The following is a 24,629-nucleotide window of genomic DNA, read 5'->3' on the forward strand; positions in this document are numbered from 1 at the left end:
GCACCTGTGGATCAAGGCACAGACAAGACTTTGCTGCACCTCGTCCTTTGATGTTGACATTACCACGCTCCTTCCTCCTAATCCATTTAGAGCCCTGGGAGGTTGTTGTTGAGGAATGTGGAAAAAGGAACTGGAAGGGAGTCTGAGGAAGAATTTCCAGATTCTTCTTGTTCTGAGTTGTTATAGAGGAGGTGGGAAGAGTTATGAGAAGATAGAGAAATTTGCAGATTTCTCTGGTCTTTGTAATGCCAAATCCCTTTGACCATTTCTTGGCTCTTGGGAAATGTTTCTGCTTGTTCCTGTCTTGCACCACCACTCTGCCCCACAGCTATGGGCCTGACTTGGCTTCTGCATGTGGAAGAGAGGATGATTGTGGTCATATCATTTGCTTGCATAAAGCTGGGGAAGGCAGGAGTCATTCCCTATAAGAAAACTGTTCCCTGAGAGAGGTGTTACTCCTTGAAGTTGGGAAGTGGTGTATTCTGCTGGTCACATCTTGGCTTGGATACCTGAGGCTGTCTACCTCCTTGCTCAGCAAGGCTCAACTGATCAGATTGGGCACATTTGCCTGACACATGGGATTTGGGCAATGGGGAGAGTTGGAAAATCACCTAACAATCCTCAGCAGGCTATGTGTGCTATTCTTACACACCTCCCCATGAGGCTTCTATTACTAATCTGCCTGCCAAAGGAAGTACCTGTCTCTAAAATTGTACAGAGCTTATCTAAGGTTCAGCAAGAGCAGCATCTGTGCTGGTATCTGGCACTTTATCCATCTTTCTTTCATCTCCAGTTGCTGGTCCAGACTGTCTCCTTTACTATCTTGGAAGTTCTATTAAAGGTTGGTCTATTCATACTAATTCTCTTTAAGCCCATCACCAAAGTTTTATGTATAGGGTGAGCCTAACAAAGTAGAACCATCCTTGCAAGATAGGACTGTCTTCTGAAAAGCCTTGAGATCACCTACCTACTGCCCTCATTATTCCACAGGGAAAATGAAACTTAGGGAAGTAGAGTGACTGATCCAGACAAAGAAATATAAGGCTAGTTGTTTCTTGCCTTGACCCTCAAACTTGGCACTCTTTTTACTTTGAGACATAGTGGTGGAACTGGGGGATGTAGGTTGAGAGTGACTTTCAGGTTCGGACTTGCTAGAGTTCAATCAAGGGCTAGTGTCTCTGCTTACTCTGGCCTTAGACCTAAATTAAGAAGTCAGTATTACTAGAGAAGGAGAATGGCCCAGCCATGCTTCAGAGGAACACCTGTATCTGTTGACCCCTTAGTATTTATGTGTCTTACATAGCACACATCTGGAATTGCTTGCATCTTTTCATCTCTCTCTCTGTCTCTCTCTCTGTCTCTCTCTGTCTCTCTCTCTGTCTCTCTCTCTCTCTCTCTCTCTCTCTCTCTCTCTCTCACACACACACACACACACACACACACACACACACACCCGGCCCAAGTTCTCTGGGTCTTGTAGAAGCCCTAGTAGACCAGTCACTGTGGTGGTAGCAGGTTCAAGGGCTGCCCACTTCCTGTTCCAACCTGCAAACTGTCTGCCTTCTTACTGTGAGGTGCTGTTCCTTTGGCTATGAACTCATGATACCCCTCTTTTTTTCCCTCTGAGCAGCTCACCCTTTTCTTCTACCCACACTTCTTTTAGGTACTGATAGCCATACCTGGCTCCTAGTGGCCTCCTACTTACCGAGCCACTCATCCCACCCTCTCCAGAGAAGAATTTATGGAATGTCCCCAGGAAATTCTAGCATGGACCAGGCCCGGTAGCTCTTTCAACACAGGAAGGAAAATAAAGAAAAAAATAGCTAGGAGTCAGGCAAGGGGAGGGAATCTGGGTGCGTCAGAGCTACTCACTTCTTCCCTGCCTGGCCAGGCGTCTCTCTGACGGTCCAGCCCTCATCTACAGAGGCTGGTAGGAACAGGATGTCCCTGAGTGGGGAAGTGAACTCACCAAAAGTGGCATAACCACAGTGTGATCTTGGGTGTTCATGCACACAGAGAACCCAAAGAACGGGCCCCTTGTCTTCTGAGGTACCAACCAGCGAAAAGAATGGGAGAATAGGACTGAGACATCAAAGCCAAGATGCAGTCCATGTAGGACTGAGAGCTGTGCTTTATAGGATGTGGAAAGGTAGGCAAAGCCTCGCCACAGGGTACAAAAGCTCAATCAAGGGATGTGGGGTCAGTCTGCAAGGTCTCCTAAAGGAGGAAGAGTACCGGGTTATACTTTTAAAAGGTGCATTAGAGCCTAGTATGGCTCTGAGCCAAAGAGGAATGCAAGAAAAGAACTCAGGATTAGAGCCCAGTCAATTGTGTGGTAGTACATGCTTCAGCAAAATCAATTAGTCATCACCATAGAAGTAGAAGAACAGCTTCCAGATCATGAGCAGTATTGACTCCACTTTATGAGAGAGATAATATCATAATAGAGTGTTAAGAAATCAAGTATGAAATAAACAAGGGCAGCAAGGATGTGGGAATCATGATATGTTAAACAGAGTTCTACAACTTGGAGCTGAAACCCCAAGAAAAAAGAGCAAATCAAGTAGATAAAGACACTTCTCCAGATAATGCAATGTATACTGAACACTTTTAATGTTCTAGATGCTATATTAAGTCCTTTGCACCTACTAACTCATTGAACTCTGATGCAGCCACTCTGAGGTGAATGCTCTTATCAACTTTGCTTTGCAGATGGGACACAAAGGCAATGTAAGGTAAAGAAATTTGTCCAGTTCATGGCTGAGCCCAGACTTGATTCTCACTTGTTGGCTTGCTTAGCCATCAACCTGTAGAAGATGAGTTAGGCTTAGTCACTGTGGCCCCAGAGGTTGATATGGAGGAGTTGCTGCTGCAGAACCAGCTTTTGCCATATAACACAGGGAAGGACTTTTTATAACCAAACTGTCTTACTTTAGGGAATGAATACCAGTAGATGCATCCAGAAAGGGGTACTGTAGAATGACTAACTCTAATCTAACCCTAATTTTAGCCCTGTGTCCAACTATAGCATCTCTCCCATGATACCACTGCTATGGGAGACTCTGACTCCTTCAGTGGAACATGTATCTATATGGCAGTTTGAATGGCCTCTATAGACTTATTCACTTGAATGCTTGATCCCTAGTTTGTAGACTTCCAGAATCAGCCATTCTCTCTCTCTCTCTCTCTCTCTCTCTCTCTCTCTCTCTCTCTCTCTCTCTCTCTACCTCCACATTATGGATAAGATGAGATGTAAGCTCTCAGCTACTGTTCCATCATCCTGCCTACCTATTTGCTGCCCTGCCTCCTGACATGATCATGGACTAACCCTTTAAAACTGTAGGCAAACCACCAATTAGGTGCTTTCTTTTATAAGTTGCCTTGATCATGGTGCCTCCTCACAGCAATAGAACAGTAACTAAGGTGATGTGACAAAGAAAAAGAGGCCACAGGAGAGAATGGAAACAAAGACAAGAAGGTCAGGGCACCTTAGATATGGACTTTGCAGTTCAAGCTGGTTGAGCCTGCCCTAAGCATGGCTGAATGTTTCTCAGGGTCAGGAAGAGGTGTTGGGTATGAGCAGGACAGGATCTAGGTGGTGAGGGTGCCTGGGGCAATTCATGGGATGCCTGAGGCAAGACACAGGGGAGGGGATGTATGGTGTCCTAGAGTCTGAACACTGTCCCGTGTGATGGCACCCTCCTCTTAGAGCATAAGGTAGGAACCCATAGAAAAGAGACAATGCCCAAACAGTTCAAGAAGGGTGGCAGGAACTGGAAACTCATCTCAGATGTCTTTCTCATTCCAGGAAAGAGTGGAGTATATAGTCCAAGCACAAGTTAATGGGGCACAGAACCAGGGGACACACTGAACCAGGGGAGACAGTGTGTGTGGGGGGGGAGGACTAGCTCAAGTTTCAGGGTGATGCTGCTCAGGTTCCTTCCCACCATTCACAGTGACTGGAATTCTACCCACCTGCCCACTCTACAGTCTCACATACCACCACATGTCCTTGCTAAGGTGACACTCTGCTTCAGCCTCTAGTATTTGGAAATGTACCCAGGAGTAAAATCTGCTGTTTCTCTGCCCCTGGCATCTTAGAAAACTTGCCTATTGTCTAATACTTGTGACGTGCTCTACCCAGTCACCTCAACCATTGAGGGCAATGCCTGCTACATACCCAAGCTCTGACCCAACTCCCAGAGAAAATACCTCACATTAGGTACTCTGTAAGCTGACCTCAAATGTACTGGTTTATACTCTGCCAACTCCTATTTCAATAATTGGAGTAGAATCGGGTGCCAAGAGTGACTCTTATGGATGGGGCTATTGCAGAGGACAGTTTTCATGATGGGTGGGTAGAGTCCTTGGCTGGCAGTGAATGAGGAGTCATGGAAAGAGAAAGTCCTACTGGATTGCGGGAAGAGTATTTGGAAGAGGGAGTAGTGGTGCTCTGAGACCTTAGCTGGAAAGGTAGGAGGGGACAGCACTTCCAGTGCTGCCTAGAGACCCTGCAATAGCACACACAGCCATCTGCCTCACCTGGATCTGATGGAAGCTTTGCAGTAGGCAGGTGCAGAGGCTCAGGCAACCACTGCTCCTCTAGCAGCCCTTTGCTTTTTAATACTTGGGACATTTTTGCAAATTCACTGAGACTCTTTAAGCTCTAGGGAGGATCCTGGCCATTTTAGTCACGTTTTAATAATTAGCTAACAGCAGCCACTGAAATTCCCAAGATTTTAAAAGGTAAACTGTTTCTGCGTTTTCCAAGGAATGACCAAGGTAAGGTTTCTAGTCTCCAGCCTACCAGAAGCCCTGACATTCCTATCTTATCATCTTGTAATCTTAAAATTGATTGCTTAAGCAAAGCCAGACATAATGTGAACTTCTTGTATTAGCATCTTGGGCCTTGAAGAGCTGATCAGGATTCCTTTCTAGGGCCCAGGGTTAGTACACAGAGGATTGATAAAAGCAATATGTCCAAATTTATACGCCCTTCTTCCCACATGGCCATACTGACATTCACACAGACTTCCTCCCTAACACCGGAGTTCCTACCCTATCACTTGGCTCCCCTTGTGGTGTGGGGTTGAATGAAAAGCTGGGAAACATGACTTTCTTCCTTGCCAATCCCAGCGAACAAGAACAATAGCCACTGGTTCCTCAACGTGGAAATGATTCACTTCTCTCTCTGCATGAATCCTTGATCCTGTAAACAACCAGGAATAGGAGCTGGGGAGGTCCTGAGCCTAGAGACATCGAACGTGGTCTTCTGGCTTCCCCAGGCATCCCAACCATGCTGTGACCTGGAGTGCTGGTGAGCCTCTCCAGAGCCTGCATCAGAGGTGGGGTACTGGCTGGGGAGCTCATTGCCACATCAGTGAATGAGACTGGCTCCTTGCCCAGACTCCTGCCACCAAGCTCACTGTTTGTTTTTGTTGTTTTATGGACCCCTTGGGCCCAGAGGACTGGTCTTCCCAAAGCTGGGAAAAGTGGCATTTGGTTGGCACAAAGAATAAGTCATTCTTACAGATACCCTCCCCGATATGTATATCCTGCTCAGCCATGACAGATGTAGACAGAGGGTTTCAGCTCTATCCAGAGTCTTAACAGACCCCCGGTAAAGGGCTACCAGTCTCCCAGAACCCTTCTGAAAACTGGAAGTTAAGAACTTATTTATTTTTTGTATCTTTTGTGCAGCTTGTACAGTTCAATCCTAGTGATTCCTATTTGAGGCATAAAGCAGAGTGTTCTACTGGCTGTTCATGGTACAAGAGTGAGTCTTTGCAGTTTGGGACTTATTATAGAAATGTTAAAAAACCAGGGAACTGTGCCTTGAGGCAGGAGATTGGAGGTAATGATTCAAGCTCATAGCATTCAGGTGATCCAAACATGTTCTGTAGAATTTGCTACAGGCCAAGGTGCTAATGTGTAGAAGCCACATCCTCAGGAAAGTACCCACCACATACATACATGTCCCTTAGGCAATTAGGTCTTGCCTACCTATGACAGGGACATGGACAAGTGTCTCTGTCAGAAGAGACTCTCCGAAGACCAGCAGCTGCTCCAGTCCCTTCCTTTGTGGTAGGATTAACGTGCATAATGGAAATTCTGTCGTTTCATGTGATCTGGTTCTGAATACTACCTGGCAGCAAAGTGATCTCTGCAGTGACCTGGAGAGAAGGTGATTCTTACCCCTGCTCTGTGAAATGATGTTACTGAAATAGGGCTTATTGAATGTTGTGGTTTGAATGAGAATGCCTCCAGCCTACTGCCCGTAGGGTCCATATACTTGAATACTTGGTTCCTAGTTTGTGAAATCATTTGGGAAGAACTAGGAGAATTGACCTTGTTGGAGGAGGTGTGTCACAGGCTTTGAGGTTTTAAAAGTTCATGACAGGCCAAGTCTCTGTCGTCTCAGAAAGAGACTTTATCTTATCTTTATCTCTGACTCTCTCTGACTCTGTCTCTCTCCCTTGTCTATCTCTATGTTTTCTCTCTCTGCCTTGTGCTTGTGTTTAACATGTAAGCTCTCAGTTTACTGCTCCAGTACCATGCCTGCCTGCTTCTTTTCATGTTCCCTACCATGATGATCGTGAACTCTAACCCTCTGGAACTGTAAGCCCCAATACATTCTTTCATGTGTTGCCCTGGTCATGGTGTCCCATCACATCAACAGATGTGTCAGAAGCTAGGTAATAGTAGTGACCAAAACTGTCAACAGTATTCATCCTAATGAAGATTCCATATTACTATAGGAAGACAGACAGAAGCCAGAGATGAGCATGATCCCTAGCTTGTGTAGATGGTAAGTGCTAATGGAAAAATAAAGTCAAGGAAATGATTCACATGAACGAGGAAGGCAGAACTTGGCACACTCACAAAGCGTGGCCTTTTTCTTTTGTTTTGTAGAATAAGGTAGCAACAACACTGGATATTTGTCATAAGGATTAGAAAGATAGAATATGAAAATTTCTTAATAGTGATTGTTACAGAAGGTCTTCTGTGACTGTGGGCACTTTCCCTCAAATTCATTTCTTCCCTGATTCCCTGGGGTGGTGACACTATCAGATCAGGCTTCCTTTTAGTGACATGTTTGCAAGGTCAGAAAGAGGAAGACACCCCTGTCCCCTACCCCCAGTCCTGAGTCATGGGAAAAAAATATTTGGAAGACTGGTCCAGCTGAGCCCATCTAATCTAATCCCACTGGACTCTGGCATCCAGCTACATTAGTCACCAGCGAGAGCAAACAATATGTGCTGGCCCTCCCTAGGGCGGAGCTGCAGGAAGTGAGGTTCTATGCCTGTTGCTTTGCAGAATTAGCCAAACCAGCACTGTTCTGTCTCGATACATGCACCCAAGCCAACCACAATATTGTGGTGCCACACAGCTCTGCCCCATAGGGAGCAGTTTCTTCAACTGGAACACCATTGTCTGTCTTGCCAGATTGCTGTGCTGAAGTGAAGGATGTAGACTATCAGATACAGAGCCCTGTGTGCAGCTTAAAGGAGCTTAGTGAATGGCAGCTGTTGCCGCTGGCATCCTCGTTGCTAGTGTGGCTTTAGTCACCCCTATAGTGTTACTGTTTTTCTTTCAGGGGTCTGAGTTCCCTTTGTTTCTAGCATCATTTTTAGATGCTCAAGAATTGGGGTTGTTCTGTGCTCTGTTGCGTGTGGTGATACTCCATACATTTCCAGTCATACAGCTAATCAAAGGAAGATGTGGACATTGATGACAGAATTACAAACATTACAGGGTTGAGACGAGCCCCACACATATTTAAGTAATTTGCATAATCTAAGATGATCAAATGAAAAACTCCTGGCTCCTGGAATAGCTAGCTTTCTCTTTCCTTCCTGTTAGCATATCTTCTGTCCAGTGAGATGCAAGGCAGAGAGGATGACCCTGGAGTTCTGAACCTCCTAGTCTATCCCAATCCTGTCTCAGCCTTCAGAAACTTCATTAGGCTTCAAGGTAGAAAAGAAGTTGAGGAACTGATGCCAATGTGTCTCTCCTTCTGGATTCCATCTCAAAGCAAGTGCTACTAGCTGAGTATTATCACTGTTTCTGGAATGAGACATAGCGTCAGTGGGCTTTGTAACAAACAAGATTGTTCCCTGCTTGAGTGTTCTGGGGTTTGTGAGCAGGCAACAGAGACAAGGGTGAGACTACAGAATTGGGAGGGGTCAGGGCCCTCAAGGAGAAGGTTGACAATATAAAGCTATATCAGGAGCATTATAACTGTAGATAGATTTTACAGCTAAAGGGGATTCTAAAACAAGGTCCAATCTAGAGATCTTGGACAGTGATATATAAATCAGGCCTTGAAGATTTGGGTGGTCTACTCAAACTCACACATGCTCTTGGTAACAAAGAAATTCTGGAGTCCGGGCTTGGGTATCTCGTCTTTGGGCCCTTCTCTAAGTGAAAGAATCACTTCCCTTACATTTAACATTAGATTGACTGCTGCTTCTCCCTAAAAAGCAAATATTCTTTTCTGAGCAGAACCCAGCTCTGGTCTGGGGTTTATTCTCTCAGAGCAGGAGCCACTTGGCCTTTGCCAGGCCTGACCATGTAGCCTGCCCTAGAGTGAGCTGCTGGGCTAACCCTTTATTCCAGGTGTCTGGAATTCTTACCAAAGCCTGTCTAGCAGGAAGGCTACTCAATCACCAAATGTTTGCCGGAGAGCTGAGAGGTTCAGGCAAGTTACTGCAGTGGGACTCTCCATTCATACATGGTAGACAACAACTCTGTCTGTCTGCTGTAAACTAGGCCCTTCCTGTACACTAAGCCCTGAGAGGAGTGTCTTTTCAGCTATGCTTCAGCAACTCCTATCAGGTACATATGAACAAACGGAGTGAGGTCCAACAGAGTTAATGACAGAGTTTCTTTTCTACAGAGCAGGAGCTTGGGTTTGTATCCAGATCTCCATTAATCCAAATGTGTGCTTTTAACCGCTGGATTTTACACTTTATTGATCTACTCTAAGAATCTGCTATTCCAGCTGTAGTTCTGTTGTGTGACAAGAGTTTTCCCCTTTCCCAGAGAGACACTCCATGCATTTCTCCCCTCAGAAATGGATCCCACGACAGACCAAAGTATAGATACTACCAAAATCCAACTTGACAAACCAATGAGTTTTCAGGGATTAGTTATAGGAGTATGGGTGAGGAGTCACTTACGAGAACATAAGTAACTCAAAGAACTGCATTACCAAGGCCCTGGAGCACACTGCACAGCCTGCAGGCAGCTCAACAGGTGGGAGAGTCTGCTTTCTAAGTTACTCTGGTCTAAACCTCTTCCAGGCAGCTTTGCTGGTGAATTTCGTTAGCTTCAGGGACTTGCTAAAGCCATTTTGAGTCATTTACCTTTCTGCTTAAGAAGCTTCCTTGCAGGATAGGATTTTTCAGGCTCAGAGGAAACTATTACCCAAGCCCCACCCCCTTACTTTTCATGGAGTTGCAGGAAATGGAGGGGGTAGGCTAACAGTTTGCATTCTGTAAACCAGGAACATGGCAGCTGTCAGCTCAGCACACGCTGTCTTGCTTCACTCTCTTCAGGCCGGCTCCTTGGACTCACAGTGGGTGGGGTGGCAGCCTTTTGTGCCATACACAGTCTCTAGCTGACTCCCCTTTCTCCAAGCATCACTTTTGCTCTGAGCTCTCTGAAGGGGACACAAAAGAACGCTGCTGGGTAGAGCAAGGGGCCTGGCCTGTTACCCATGCAACCCTCAGAGCCCCCAGATTCTTCTTCGAAGACATTGTTTAGGATCCTTTATTTGCCACTCATACCCATTCAGAGATGGCTGGGCAGAGGTTTCAGTGTGGGTGAAGAGGACACTGAGAAATGGAGTCATTTTGATTTCGCAAATTGGAAGAGACATTAATGCAATAGTTAACAGCAGACCACTGCTGAGGCGATGGACCGAATGTTCAGTCTCTGTTTATGGGACTTTACAATTCCATCAATATTGATGCCTGATGCCTTTGATTCTGACATTAATCATTGCTATGAATTAAATTTGTAGCCCTATAATCAGGATTGCTATTAATAGAGCCCTAAGCTGGTACCACTGTGTCCTGTGCCTTTCTCATGGTTGGAAATGGCATCCTTGGAACTATACAAATAGGGCACACCTGGGATTTGCCAGGAATGATGTGAAAATTATACATTCTATATTTGTATTAGGCCTTTACTGAAACGCCAGTGAGCAAAGGTGAACCTGGAGGGGGAGCAACCACACAGTGATCAGGTAGCAGCCAGGTGTCTTCTCTTGGAGTCTTACGACTCTCCAGAGTAAACTGCACTGCTTATGATCAAACTTCAGCTCCGAGGAGGGTCTTCTCCTCAGTCTAACCTGACATCACCCATAGACTAGATGCTACTGTGGTCATTTCCTTCTCAGACTTGAGCATGGCTGAGAGAAGAGGAGTGTTTCGTTTCATCAGAGGTGCGCTTAGCTGGAAAATCATTAGCTATGCCTTACTGTTAGTTCCATCTGGGATCACTTCCAAATGGATGGCTGAGACAGACTCCTCCACTCACAGCTGGTAACACCAACACCCCCATCCAGGGAGCTCCATGAACACAGAGAACTTAGCTTTCTCATACATCAAACAGCCCTTTGGGCACAATGGTGCGTTTGAGGAAGGTGCTTGAAGCCCTGTTCTAGGTAGATTTGCAACATGTTGAATCACCGGAGACACTGGGCTTTTACTGAGGATCGCACAGTTCTACCCTAGAGACACTACAAGCCTCACTTGCCCTCCGCCTAAGGGCTCATGTAGCTGTCGTGCACAGGATTATCTAACTTTTTCTGATAGCATCTGTGTGATGACCCTGTATCACTTACAATATTTATGTGCCCCAGTGACATTGGGCTGCATTAGCCTTGCTCTTTTGACCTTCAAGCTGGCAATTTTTTTCTTCCCAACAATACTGATTTTTTTTCCTTTTGAATTTTTCAGTCACTGTGAGAAGACTATGGTTTGAGTTCAAGTTCTTATTCTATTTGCTGAGAATGTGGCCTTGCCTAAGTTAGTTAACCTTTTGGAAACACAGAGTTGGAGGTTCGCCTCCTTAGAGAGATTGTCAGATTTTCACGGGCTATCTGTGAAGTTAAATGAACACCAAAGCTACTTAGCACAGGTCTTGGCCTCCCTTCTCTTTCCTTTGCTTTCCATCCCTTTGGGAATGACGAGCAAAAAGGGCAATTTCCCAGATGAAAACTGCACACTGAAACCCTCAGTACCTTCCTTCCACATGCTAAAACGCTGAACTGAACTATTGTTTCTGCTGCTTTTCTTCTTAATAGGACTGGAGTCTTGGGTGAACTAAAGTCAACCCCAAGTTCAGAAGCATTCTTTTATTGATAAGAGTTGGCATCCTTGAAACTTTACTCATGGAATGAGATTTCTGTTGGGTCATTGTTAAAATTGGTACTGTCATGTTCCCCCCTAACATGGACCATTAATCGGTCCCTTTACTACTGAAAGTTGGCTTGGCGGTAGACAAGTCTTCAAGGACTTGAGAACATGGGTAAAAGTATGAGAGCATCAGCAAAAATTGGACATTACTTCTAGTGTTCCCTAGCCTGCAAGATTTTAAGCACTTCCCCTATCTGCCACTCACACCCTACATGTCTACCATTCTGTGTAAATACACACTTAAAAGCAAGTGTCTGCTAAGACAGCAAAGGGTGAGTAGCCAGCGTTAGCACAGAACTTGGTCAGTCCTCAACCCAAAGTCTCAGAACAGTGTGTGTAGTTGAAGCCTTAATACCTACATTTTTATCATTTGCCACACAAGTGATTTTCCCTTTATAAAGGATGTTGAGCAGAGGTAGAATTTCTGTCAGACAATTGTAGGAATAGCTGCCGGTTGGTCCCTTTAATGCTGGAAGTTGTGCTGATGTAGGACAAGCCCACAGTTCCTATCATATGTGTTCCATCCTATGTCCCACATAGCTCTACTCACTTTGATTTTTTTATCTTGCCACTTGCAAAGTCTTAGATATTACATCCAGAACCCCCAAATCTGACTTACTCTAAATGATTGTATTAGGTACCCTAAAATACCCCCTTTCCTCCAATCTTTCCAGTAATCTAATTGTGACTGCTGCAGAAGTTGTAAACTGTGGGCAGCTTCAGTCTTAGGCGGATTGGTGGTATCCTCAGAGGAATGGCTACAGACAGAGAAATAGAGGAAAAACTTGCCCAGCCTCCCACAACCATCAAATCATAGAAATAAAAAGGCTGTCTCCTTGGTGCCTTCCTGATATTTATGTCTGAGCTCAGCAGACACCCCTGGGTTGCAGCCAGTCTGTTTCGGCATTAGTCCATTACACTTTTTATGATGCATGTTACCCACCTCCCCTGCCTCACCCGGAACATTTTATGACTGTCCTTTTCATTTCTAGAAAGAACTCTGCAGAATGGCAGATGCCTGCATTTCCCCTACTCTTTGGGGAGCTGTTCATGGCAGCCTGTCCCAGGCCATAAACAGCAGGAGATAAACCATAGCCACTGCCAGCCAAAGCCAAGTACCAGAAGGTTCAGAATGTGGTGAGGGAGGAGTTTGGTGATGTGTGGACCAGACAAACCAGGGGTCCATGCATTTCACAAGAGATTCGGGGCCACTGTAACAGTGTTGAGTGATATCGCCCTCCAGGTCTTCACAAAGGCGGGAGGAAACATCTTCCACTTTGTTCATCCGGGTGTCCTGAAGCCTCCTGTCCTGTAATTGTAATCAAGACTGGTGCAGCTTACAGTTAGGAAAGGAGAGCTGCCTTTGGAATTATCTACTCATTCAAGTGTCTATACAGACACGCTCTCTATACAGGCATGCCTCTCACCTCTTGCCCATGCTTCTACATGCTCGAGCAACTTCTTCCGAGTTTCTCTGCTCTTTCCCACCCACTCCCTTTGCAGCATCCATACTGACTCCTTCCTCCTTCCATCTTCTTCCATTACTCCTTCCAGTACTCCTCTCTTCCTCATAGCCAAGAACAAATCTTACCAATCCATCACTACCTCTTCTGGACCATTAAAACTCACCTTGGACTCTGGTGTTGTGGCAATGATATTTATTTATCTCAGCTCCCGAGTGGCACCCATAAGTAAGTCACTTGTGACATTGTGAGAGATAGCACCTAGGGCCAGCTTTGTTCTATAAAAGACACCCCTAAAAGAAGAAAGCCAATTTCTGAATGAATAATGGGAGATTTTAGATTCTCTCAAAATACATAGAAAACAGAAAATGAGTGGGGAAGAGAAATGTAGGGGTGAGGGAAACCAGACCAAAGCCCTGGATAATTGGTATACAGGATGAATCCTTTCCTGTTGTTCCATCTAGATGACAAAGCTTCAGAAGGAGTGGAGGAGATAGTGTTCCTTCTCTTCTTGTTTGGTTTTAGATTCCACATCAAATGAAATATGTGGAGGAAACTGATGTGCATTTAAAATATGTGTACACATCAGACTGCTGAAGATAGTAGCTATTATACTTTGTGTATGTTTTGTAGTAAACTGCTAAATTATTTATTGGGCTCTGAGCTTTAATCTCATAAACCTGCCTGCAGGTCCCCAGTGTTGGCAGCCTGAGCACTGCATAAAACTCTCAGTCAGCTGCTGCCTGGGCCACTCTGGCTAGCTATTGTTCTCACTGGGCCTTCCCTCAGATAAGCTTATTAGCAGTCTACAGACCCAAGGAAGGCCCTTCTAGTCTGCCCTCACTGCAACGTGGGAATCGATTTGCAGGCTGTAGCCGACCAGGGTCCAAACCTTCACATACAATTTTAGACCATGTCAAAGGTTTCAGTTCTTCATAAGTTGAGGGAAGGAATTCCCAGAAGTCAAAGCAAATGACTCCAAGACCAAAGCTATGTTTCATAAATGGTGACATACCACTCCGTTCTTTTAAAATATTTTTAAAATTTTATTTATTTTATGTGCATCAATGTTTTGCCTGCATATATGTCTGTGTGGGGTGTTGGATCTCCGGGAACTAGAGTTACAGACAGTTGTGAACTGCCATGTGGATGCTGGGAATTGAACCAGGTCCTCTAGAAGAACAACCAGTGCTCTTAAATGATGAACCATCTCTTCAGCCCCATCCTTTTTTATCTTAAAATTTGCCACTTTTAAATAAAAGATGACTTTTCTTTCTCTCCCTGGCTCCCAGGCCTGAGAGCACTAAACTGGACACGAGTCTCCTAGTCATGGTCTAAGGGCTAAGATAATGGCAGTTCCCTTACCCTTTTAAGTTACGCAGAGATCTTTCAAGTCCTTGTTCTGACTCAGCTTGCAATATTAATAACCCTGTGGGTTGTGGCCTTATTGGAAAGGAAACGGTCCAGAGTGGTCAGGTGACACTACCAGTGTTGGCAGAAACCAGAACTCTGCACTACAGTCATCACCTAGATGTGTCAGCTCATGAACATGGGACCAGTATGGAAACCGAGACGTAGATATTCTCTCATGTCTAGGTCCCCTGGGCAGCGCAAAACTAAGATCAACGCTGTGGCTCTTGGAGTAGAAATTTGACAGGGATGGTGGTTGTGCTTTCATGTTTGAGCTTCCACTCTTTTAAAGGGGAAGAGGCAAGGCCAGTACTGTCAGGGTCTCATCATTGACTGTACTGAGTAGCTGCAACCTTCAGGAAGATCCAAGCAGAGTATAGCATAGTAGCACAACACCCATTACTTTTAACTTTTATTCCAGAATTCATGTGGCAATGATATAACCAAAAAGAAAAAAGAAAGAAAGAAAAAGGAAAAAAAAGCAAGAAAAGGTTTGCAAATATTTGCATATAAAATGTTTAGGGTAAAGGAGTAGTTAATTTAATCAGATTCAAAGCTATCTATGACCCCAAAATCTTAAAACAAGTGTTAGTAGTTATTGGACACTGTTTCTTTGAAGCGACCACTTTGTGTTGCTGATTTTATTGGCAACCTGACACAAAAATCTAGTGTCATCTGGGTAGAGGAAACCATAATCGAGAAAATGTCGTCACCAGATTGGCCTGTGAGCCTGTGGTATACTTCTTGATAGATGATTGATGTAGGAAGGCCAAAAATCACTCTGAGTGGTTCCATCCCTAGCTTGTGGTTCTATGTGCTTTAAGACAGAAAGATGAATGGGCCATGGGGAACAAGTGGTTAAGGAGCACTCCTCCATGGCCTCTGTATAAGTTCTTGCCTCCAGGTTCCTGTCTTGAGTTCTTGCCCTGAATTCTCTAGATGATGGACTATAGGTTGTAGCCCCTTTCTATCCAAAATTTCTTTTGGTTATGGTATTTTATCACAGCAATAGAAAGCTAACTAAGATACACTCTCACCCCAGTTCCATCTTTCAGTCAAAGTATCTTGTTTTTATCTGTTTTAAATATCAAGGAAAGAATATAATTTTTAAAATGTTTTTATTAATTCTGATAATTTCACAGTGTATTTTGATCATGTTTATCCTTCTCCTCCAGTTCCTTCTAGATCTACTCCCACCCTTATAACCCAACTTGGTATATGACAATATAGGGTATACCAGGGTTCATACCTACAAAGAAAATTGACTCTCCCTCTCTAATAACTATCAAATGACAATGGCACCTCAGCCAAGGGTGGAACTTTGTTCCCACATTCTGAGATTTTATCTAGCTTGAGCCTGTGCATATCTTGTGTAGGCTGTCACAATCACTATGAATTCATATGTGCAACTTCCCTGTTGTGTCTTTGGAAAACATTGGGTTTTTTTTAAAGTTATCCATCTCCTCCAGCTCTTACATATTGACCAGTTGTAGGTCTCTATATTAATTTCCATCTACTCCTAGAAGCTTCTCTGTTGAGGGTTAAGAGACACACTGCTTTAAGGGTATAACAATAAGTCATCAGGAGTTGTTTTAATGCTATCTCTATTCAGCAGAATCTTAGTAATAGATTCTCCCCTAGGGCCTGTGACCTATATAGCCACACCTTAACTTTAATGGCAATATCAGGTATGAGTTTCATTTTTTGAAGTGGGCCTTAAATCCAATCAGAAGGTGGTTGGTTACTCCCATAACATTTATGTCTCTATTGCACCAATGGACATATCTCACCAAGCACGTCATTGATGTAACTTTCAAGGTTCATGACTGAGTGGTTTTGTTAATAACAAAATAAATAAAAATTTTAAAAAGGTTCAAATCCAGATGATGAGAAGTTGGGCCTGCTTGATCATCATCACATGGTGGTATCCTAGGTAACAGGAACACTTTACAACTCACCATGTATACACACACATATACATGTGTGCACATGCTTATGCTTATACACATAAACACATGCATGTACATTTGCTCATATATCTATATACATATACAAACACTCTCTATCTCAAAACTGATGTCAGTTTTAGGAGAAAAAAAGGCAAACCTACAGGAAGCCAGATGCAGGGCCCAAGGTCCAGGTCCCAGACAAGAACTGTGGACCAGGTTGAGTGCTGATGACTATACCTTCCAGAGATGGAGGCTGGGTCAGGGTTTTATCTATAAAGCCAAATTGTAGGCTTTACAAGTGTGAAGGGAGACTAATAAGTTGTCCAAACCTGGGTCCCAGAAACCAGATCCGGTCAGAAAGTTAGTTACACCAGCAGGACTGACTTGAATCGCAGGGTGCAAGTGGAGGGCACCCCCAAATCTTTGGTGGCTGTGAGCTGTAAAAACATAGATTGAAATTCTGGGCCTTAAAAAAGTAGATGGAATCCCTGAGAAAGCGGGGGATGTGCCTTTGAGTGCTCTCTTCTGCTTAGTATGTTCTTTGACATATTCATTTATACTCACTTGTACAAAAAAATGGGCTGGGGAATCCAACTATGAATCTGCCATGTGCTTTCAATAGCACTTGTTCACATGTATCAATCAACCCAGTGGTTTACCAGGGGCTGGTTTTGTAGAAATCTGCAAAGTCTGCAGTGTTGTAAGTTATGGCCTACAGAAGATTCCACTGACCTACAGTGGGTAGAGGCCAGGGCACTGTTCATCTTCCCACGACACAGACAGCACCACAGTAAAGGATGATCTGGCCCAGTATCCACAGCACTAAGACTAGAAGCTCTGCTCAAAGAAACAGCATCTTCTGTGTGTCAGCTGTGTGCCAACCATGGTCCCAAGCACAGCTCATAAATCTTCCTACCCACAGGATAGGTACCAAGATGATTTAATTTTCCAAAGAAGAAAGCTAAGACTCCAGGTGAAATTGTTTTCCCGTTCATTCATTTAAGATAAGCTTACTGGACAATTGAGTAGGTCCTGTGTTTGAAAAGATGCTCAATCATGTGTCTGCTGTCTGCTTATCCAGTAGTCATCTAGGCACCTAGATCTCCACACCAGGCCTCACCACTCTGCCTTTTTCTATTTCTACACACACCTCATGGAAAATTTTCTAGAAAGGAGCTCATTATTGAGAGCCTGCATTGCAGGAGATCTTTACCATTCAAATGTGGGCAACTTCTCTCAGCACCCTTCACCCGTCACCCCAGTACAAAAGAACATGCTGTACTCTATCCTCAGAAAGGATCTTCCATCTCCTCATTACCTTATCTTTGGTAACCTCTGGAACCTCACTCAGAATCAGGTCCCAAATTCACATACTCCAGCAAGCACACAGCTTCATAGTTCTCCTTCTACTCAATTATCATATCAGCTGCACTGAGCATCTCATGTCCGGGTTGACAGTGGAACACAAGTCCAGTAGATTATTTGGTAAGTTAGCAGTACAGCCTAGAACCAAGCCTCAAAGTTCAACATGCCCACAATGTCTGTCAGTACTTCTGCTGTTCTTCCTGACAGCTCTCTGACACATTTTTCAGACAGTTCTCTTAGAACCTATTATATGTAAACTTGTAAGTCCCTAGCATTGGAAAAGAGCATAGTCCAGCAGGAGTGTTCCTATCTCCTTGAAGGCATGAGACACTCTGCCTTATTCTCACTTCCGAAGAGACAGGGCATGGGTGCACCCTTTGAGGGAACATTCTGGTGCTGGGGCAGTGACACCATGTGCAGCAGGAAGAAGCCTGGAGATCAAATGCCAAAGACTCCAACTAGACAGATTCTGATATGAGGAAGTCACTGTCTTATCTCTGAAATGGAGAGGTCGATGACTCTTTATTCTGTGCAGTGCCCTGGGGTGGAGGTAATGAGCTTAGGTGTAGAAGGGAATGGCCCATGTACCACTGAATTAAAATAAGGGATTAATGATCTTGCCCACTCTTTCCTCAGCCTTCTGATGGGCAGCCCGACACACACACACACACACACACACACACACACACACACACCATTGAATGGGAGTAAGGGCTCAGTATTCTTACTCTCTTTCTTCCCTAGCTTTCTTAATAGCAACCTTATATACCCTGTAGACATTTATTTCTAACCACTGTTGTATCTTGTCCCTGTGTCCCATAGTTAAGGAAGTTTCAATTATATATACTTGGATTGCTGCCCAGCATCCTCTGTCCTTCTCCCCATCAGTGACATGTGGCAAGTATGTGATAGTGGGAAAAGATACCAACCCTGACTCAAAAGGGAAAAAAAGAAAGGATATTGGCTGATCAGGGCCTTAGAGAGAAGATCAGCCATCAGCAGATTATGTACAAAGAGTGCATGACTTGATAGTGACCTATAAGTGGAGAACAGATATGTCAAGAGGGTTCTTCATATCTTGTCTGAGTAGGAAAGAGAGCAGAGCACCTTGCTGACATTTTTCCATAGCTCTGGTTGTGATCTCTCTTAGGAAGACTTGGCTGGAAGCTCTTCCGCATAGTCTTCATGGGGTCAGTTTTAGAGAGTAGAAGGAGAGCAGGACAGATATTCTGATGGCATGTGGTCATAGCATTTTCTTTGACAGGCATTCATGCCCTGTCGCTGTTATCTCTGAAATTGAGAGTCTAGTTTCTTACTATCTCTCTCAGACTAAAGAATGGAATTTAACCTCTCTGAGCTAGGTAACAAAAAAACATTTTTCTCTTCTTGGTTGGTGGACACCCCTTCTAGTGTGAGAGCCATTACTTTTTCCAGATAATTGCAGGGCTAGTCACTCCTGAGTTCTGCTGGGATCCCTCTCCAGGATCTCTAGGTCCTTTTATTTAATTGACATGGTGGTCACCAGCAATAAAGAAAGCACAGAGATGACAAGCTAAAGAGTACAGGGACTTATTCAAGAACAGCAAACTGCTTATAATTCCACTTTAATTAGAAACAAACAAACATCAAGCAGAAATCACTGAAAACTGTCTTGTTGTGCTCCTACATTCTCACAGCACAGTTCCTTGGCTGTACTTCACTCTTTAGTTACTTCTCTGCAGGTGTAGGGCCACCTCCTCCCCATCCTGCTTCCTCCCTCACCCCCTGCCTCCAAGACCCCCTCCTGGAAGACATTTCCAGCACTGTCAATAAACAGCTGATGATGTGGCACCTGCTGCCTTCTCTATAGCAAGGATAACAGCCCACGTTTACAGGAGAATGTCTGAAATGAAGAAGGCCACAGAGGTGGAATAGGCTTCGCATTTTATTATTTTCTGATTGCTTTTCCCTGTATTACATTTGCTGTGTCTCTCCTGGTTTTATATATGTATGTGTGTGTGTATATATATATATACATACATACATTTCTACCCTCTTTTTATGAACTGCCTTCTCTGGACTCCCATTTTGAAAACCAAGGTGGCAGAAACCTGTTTTAGGATTAAATATTGTGTCAGCATGTAACTAGGATCCAAATACCTCCAAGAAAAATCACAGGGGCTGTGTCCACCCACCCAAAGCTTTAACAGTGGAGAGAGTAAAGAAAAAGAAAATGGAAAATCAGCCCAGCCTTTACTCCCTCCCTTCCTGGGCCTCATTCCAACAAATGCTGATGCAGGGCAATGAAGATAGAGAAACTATGCACTGAAAGAAAATAGATAACTCCCTGTGAAAGCCATTGCCAAGGTCACTTTCCCAACCCTGAGCTGTATTTCTAGTACCTCTCCTATTTATCAGCAGTGCTCTCATCAGGAGACCTACCGAATCCTTGATTATGATCCTAATGGTGATTAAACTTGGTAGCTGCTTTCTGTACACACTCTGCCATCCATCCACCCACAAGACATGGCACCCTCTATAAAGCCACAAAGGATCCCACCCTTGCCTTCACCAGCCCCTCAGCATGAGGTTCCATAGCCCTGCTCATTTCCTCTTGGCTTCTGCTGGAGCTCAGAGACAAGGCCTGTTACTTTTTGAGATTATGGGCCAAAAGCAATAGATTTTTAAAAATTCTTCAGAGACCAACAGAAGTAAAGGAGCAGCTTTAAGAAACCAAGTTGTGTTTGCCAGGGGCAGGGGGCTATAGGGGTTGGGTTCCTGATGGGAATTCTGCAAAGGTCAGCTCAAGTTGGGTTTGTAGGACCTAGCAAACCAATGACTCCACTAGTTTTCTATTGTATCATGGAAAAGGTTTCTGGGGAATCCTTGCCAAGCCTTTAGAAGAAAAGATATATATAACTAAAGATTTGTGTATTTATAGAGAGATCTATGGATATGTTTGTAGCAGGCATGTCAGTTAGCTGTGTAGTGAGGAGAAGGAGCCTCTGGAATAGGAACCTGGAATCTCCCTATGGCTTCTTTGGCCGCTGGGAGAAAGAAATGGGAGCACCAGGAGAGGTGGCCATGCCCTTGACTACCTAGTAAACCTAGTACCCCTCCTGGACAAAACCTCCTTACTGAAATCCATGCTTTGTGCCACCAGGTTCCCTTTAACTATTCAGTTGGGTTCTTGGAACCTAGAGGGAATCGCCTGGGTAACCCCCTCTTCGGAGCAAGCATTCTATTTTTAAAAATGTGGGGGTGCCTGAAATAAGGAAAGGCATAGCCTCAAATTCATTTTTGTTCCTCCCCCACCCATGGGAAAAAGGCTCGATTGCACTATTGGCCTTGGAGGAACACAGACCTGGATTTTAGAGACTCTGGAGCCTGTTCTGCTGGGACCATCTGTTGGTCTCTTGGAGCCTGTAGGAACAGCTGAGGCTTATTGAGAAATTGGATGAAATAATCTTCCCAGAAATCTCCCTGGAACACCATGGTGCATATGTGTGCACACTTGTGTAAGCAACTCCCCTAGCTTCCTCTCTACCAAGGGACTTCTGCCTGTAGGCAGCTTAGCTGGGTGTGCCCCGTACCTGTCTTTGACATCTCTCATTCCATCTCCATCAAGTCAACAGTTTTCAAAACCAAGTGAAGCATTACAGCCTCATCCAAACCTGGGTCCCCCCAGCCCATTCCTGCTTACACCGTCTCAATGGAGGCCAGGGGCAAAATGAGTAAGCTTGCTAATGACACCACACCCACCTTATCTAGGGCTGGGCTTGCTATACTTTCTTTGACTTTTTCTAAGCAGGGGTGTAGATGGGAGGCAAAATGTTATTGCAAAACCTGTTTGGCTGTAGCGTCTTGCTGGATTTCTCCTCTGCTGTGCACAGCTCAGCTCCTCCCAGGCGGGTTGAAAAGTTTAGTATTGGAAAGAGACTCGTGGGCTAAAGAAAGCCTGCAGGCTGGCAGAAAGTCTTATACCCTCTTCCCACCTCCTGTCTCAGTCCACCCACACCTATCCTCAGGGTTCCTGGTGCTTCATTCCTCAGGGGTGAATGTTTAGGGGAAATGAAAACTGGAAGCTAGACTCCAGTAAGAACTCTTTTTTAAAAAAATTATTTTCGAAGTTTTCATACAAGTATATATTGTGTGTTGAGCATAGTTCCCCATTCTTCTGTTCTCCTTTATCTTCCTCTCCAGATCCCAGAGACAGCTTCACTTTTACAGTCATGTCATATATACATACGTGATCATATATGATTATATGAAATCTAGGAATCACAAATGGAGAAAACGTCTGATTTTTTTTTTCCGAGACAGGCTTAATTCATTTACTACGATTATCCGCAGGTGTAACCATTTTCCTACAGATTACGTAACTTTGTTGTTGTTGTTGTTGAAGGCTGAAAAAATTCCTTTGTGTATATACCACATTTTTCTTAAGCATTCCTCTGTTGCTAAACACTTAGGTTGGTTCTGTAGTTTAGCTGTTGTAAATAGTGCTACAGTAAACAGTAATGTGCTGGTATCTGTGATGTGTTGACTTAGTGTCCTTTGAGTAAATACTCAGGAGTAAGGTAAGCTGGTTTATATAGAAGACTTATTCTAGTTTTTGAGAAAACTCCATATGAATTTCCATAGTAGCTATACTAATTTTTCTGACCAGCAGTGCATAAAAGGACTTTCTTTTATCCACATTCTTGCCAGCATTTCTTGTTTTTTGTTTCCTTAATAATGATTGGAATTGTGACTAGGTTGAGATGGGTTCTCAATGTAGTTTGATTTGCATTCCTCTGGTAGTATATTCCATAGTTCTTTTGTGAACTGTGTGTTCATTTCATTAGCCCATTTACTATTTGTGTGTTTGATTTCTTCCTGTTTAGTTTGTTTTAAGTTCTTTGTATATAAAAATGAGTCCTTTGTCAGATGTATAACAGGTAAAGATGGTCTCCTATTCTGTAAACTGTCTTTTCTCTTAATCACTCAATAAGAACTTTCTAGAAAGACAATCCTAGATAACTTTCTATAATGAAGAAAACAAGTGCTGAACTTTGTTTCAAATAAGTGGCTATGGGGAGACTGGAATGGGCCCATGCACTTGAGGCTCTAAATTCCTAGTTTCTTTACTTTCATTTTTCTTAAAGGTACAGTGCTCTGTGTGGCTAGTGGCTTAGGGCACTGTTACCATCCCAGAGTGTAATGTAGAAACAACCTCAAAAGCTTGGGCTCCAGTCTAGTCTGATAGCACACTCTCCACACCTCAACTGTCCAGGCAGAAAGGACAATTTTCTAAACTTTCACAGAACTGTTTCCCTATTTGCCTCAAAGGAAGGCCAGTTTCCCAGTCCCAAGCATCACACAGGCCCTTTCTGTGATCTGTTTCACAGACAAAAGACTCTAAGGGGCACAGTATTCAAGAGTGAGGCCCCTGCCCCCCACAGGATGCCCCACACCATTCCTGCACCTGGCCCCTGCTCCAGGTCCACAGCATGGGACCAGACAGGAGCCTAGTGGAGTGGGGCTACAGCTGCCTGCATCTGCCTCCCACCTCTGCTCCTCATTTCTTTTCTGTCAACATCGACTCTCAGCTGCTGATGGTCAGCAGAGTCCAGAGATTCTGCAGACCTGTTTCCAGCTCCCGCTGCTCCTTCTCCCTCCCCCATTCCGTGTGGAGGAAGGTCAAAGAGGAGAGAAGACAAAGTGAGGGTGAAATGAAATGTCGGTGACGGTCAAGAAAGTGGCTCCATAGTGCTTTCTGCCCTTCTTCAGACTCAAGCTGAACCTTGTCTGGCTTTTAGCCAGTGGTGACTTCCCTCTGTCTGATATGCCAGTCCACAATCTGCCTCCCTCCTGTGCACATAAAAACACATGTGTCTCCTCCCAAACTGAGGCAGATCCATCTGTGACCTTTGTTCTTCTGACCTCACCCTTAGTTTGGTGGGGGCGGGGGGGGGAGCTAAAGCAAATCTCTCCCTAACTCTGCCAGACTGAATGGTACAGGCTTTCTTTCCCCTGAGACTGCAACTCTTCTGGGTCCCTCTGGGTAAATGGGGAAGAGAAAATAACTTTTTCAGGCCAGGAGGTTGGCAGCTGTTCGGGCTCCACATGTGGAAAAAGTCTGGTGGGAAAGAAGCTGTTGTTTATTCTAATGCCAGCCCCCCCGGCCGTTATTGCTCCCCAAGCCAAAGACATGACCGCCCTTTGGATGTACGTTCACTGGCCAGCCCTCCCATTTGAGTCCCCTCTGACTGAGCTGCCCACCTTAGGAATGGCCTGGGAGTCAAGAGTATTAGATGCAAAAAAACTCTCTACTCAGTTCCTTTGCTTCCTTTTCTTTGAGCAGAAGAAAGCACAGAGACCCTGTTTAGCTACTTACTAACTCATAAAGTAATAGCACCCATGCCTCGGTTTCCCTATGTGAACCATGATGAGATTGTACAGCAAGGCTTTTCCAGAACTAAATGTCATAGGTCATAGGAATCCTTTGGCTCTCTACTGGCATAGAGGAGATCACGTTTATAGGATCTAGAGAGTTGCTGTGCACCCTCTGCAGGGTTTGGTGGTTCTGAGCTCAAGAAGAGAAGATGATAGATAGATAGATAGATAGATAGATAGATAGATAGATAGATAGATGATAGATAGATAGATGATTGATAGATAGATAGATAGATAGATAGATAGATAGATGATTGATAGATAGATAGATGATAGATAGATAGATAGATGATAGATAGATAGATAGATAGATAGATAGATAGATAGATGATAGATAGATAGATAGATAATTAGCTCTCTCTATTTCTCTCTCTCTCTCCTGGTTTATTTTGTTGCTTCCCAGGTTCTAAGCTCTAAGACTGAGCTGAGCTAAACTAAACTATACAGTTAATGTGGGGCAAAAGATGAGGCAAAGAATGAACTGCTTTAGTTTCTATGGCCACTATAATAGAGAGGAAGTGAAATAATAGAAAGAACTTCCTAAATTGGATATCTCCCAGGAACATAGCATTTCCTTTCATTTTTTTATTTAATGTTTT

At 44.2% G+C, this 24,629-nt stretch overlaps 1 protein-coding gene across 1 annotated transcript in view; it reads left to right on the plus strand.

The window, feature by feature from the left end:
• The window catches only part of Plxna2 (plexin A2), a 201,638-nt gene that overhangs the window by 31,259 nt on the left and 145,750 nt on the right, over nt 1-24,629 (plus strand). The window lies entirely within an intron of this gene.

Source organism: Alexandromys fortis, unplaced genomic scaffold, assembly GCF_014885135.2.
Source record: "Alexandromys fortis isolate MF-2015 unplaced genomic scaffold, M_Fortis_MF-2015_v1.1 scaffold_62, whole genome shotgun sequence".
Classification (NCBI taxonomy): Eukaryota; Metazoa; Chordata; class Mammalia; order Rodentia; family Cricetidae; genus Alexandromys; species Alexandromys fortis.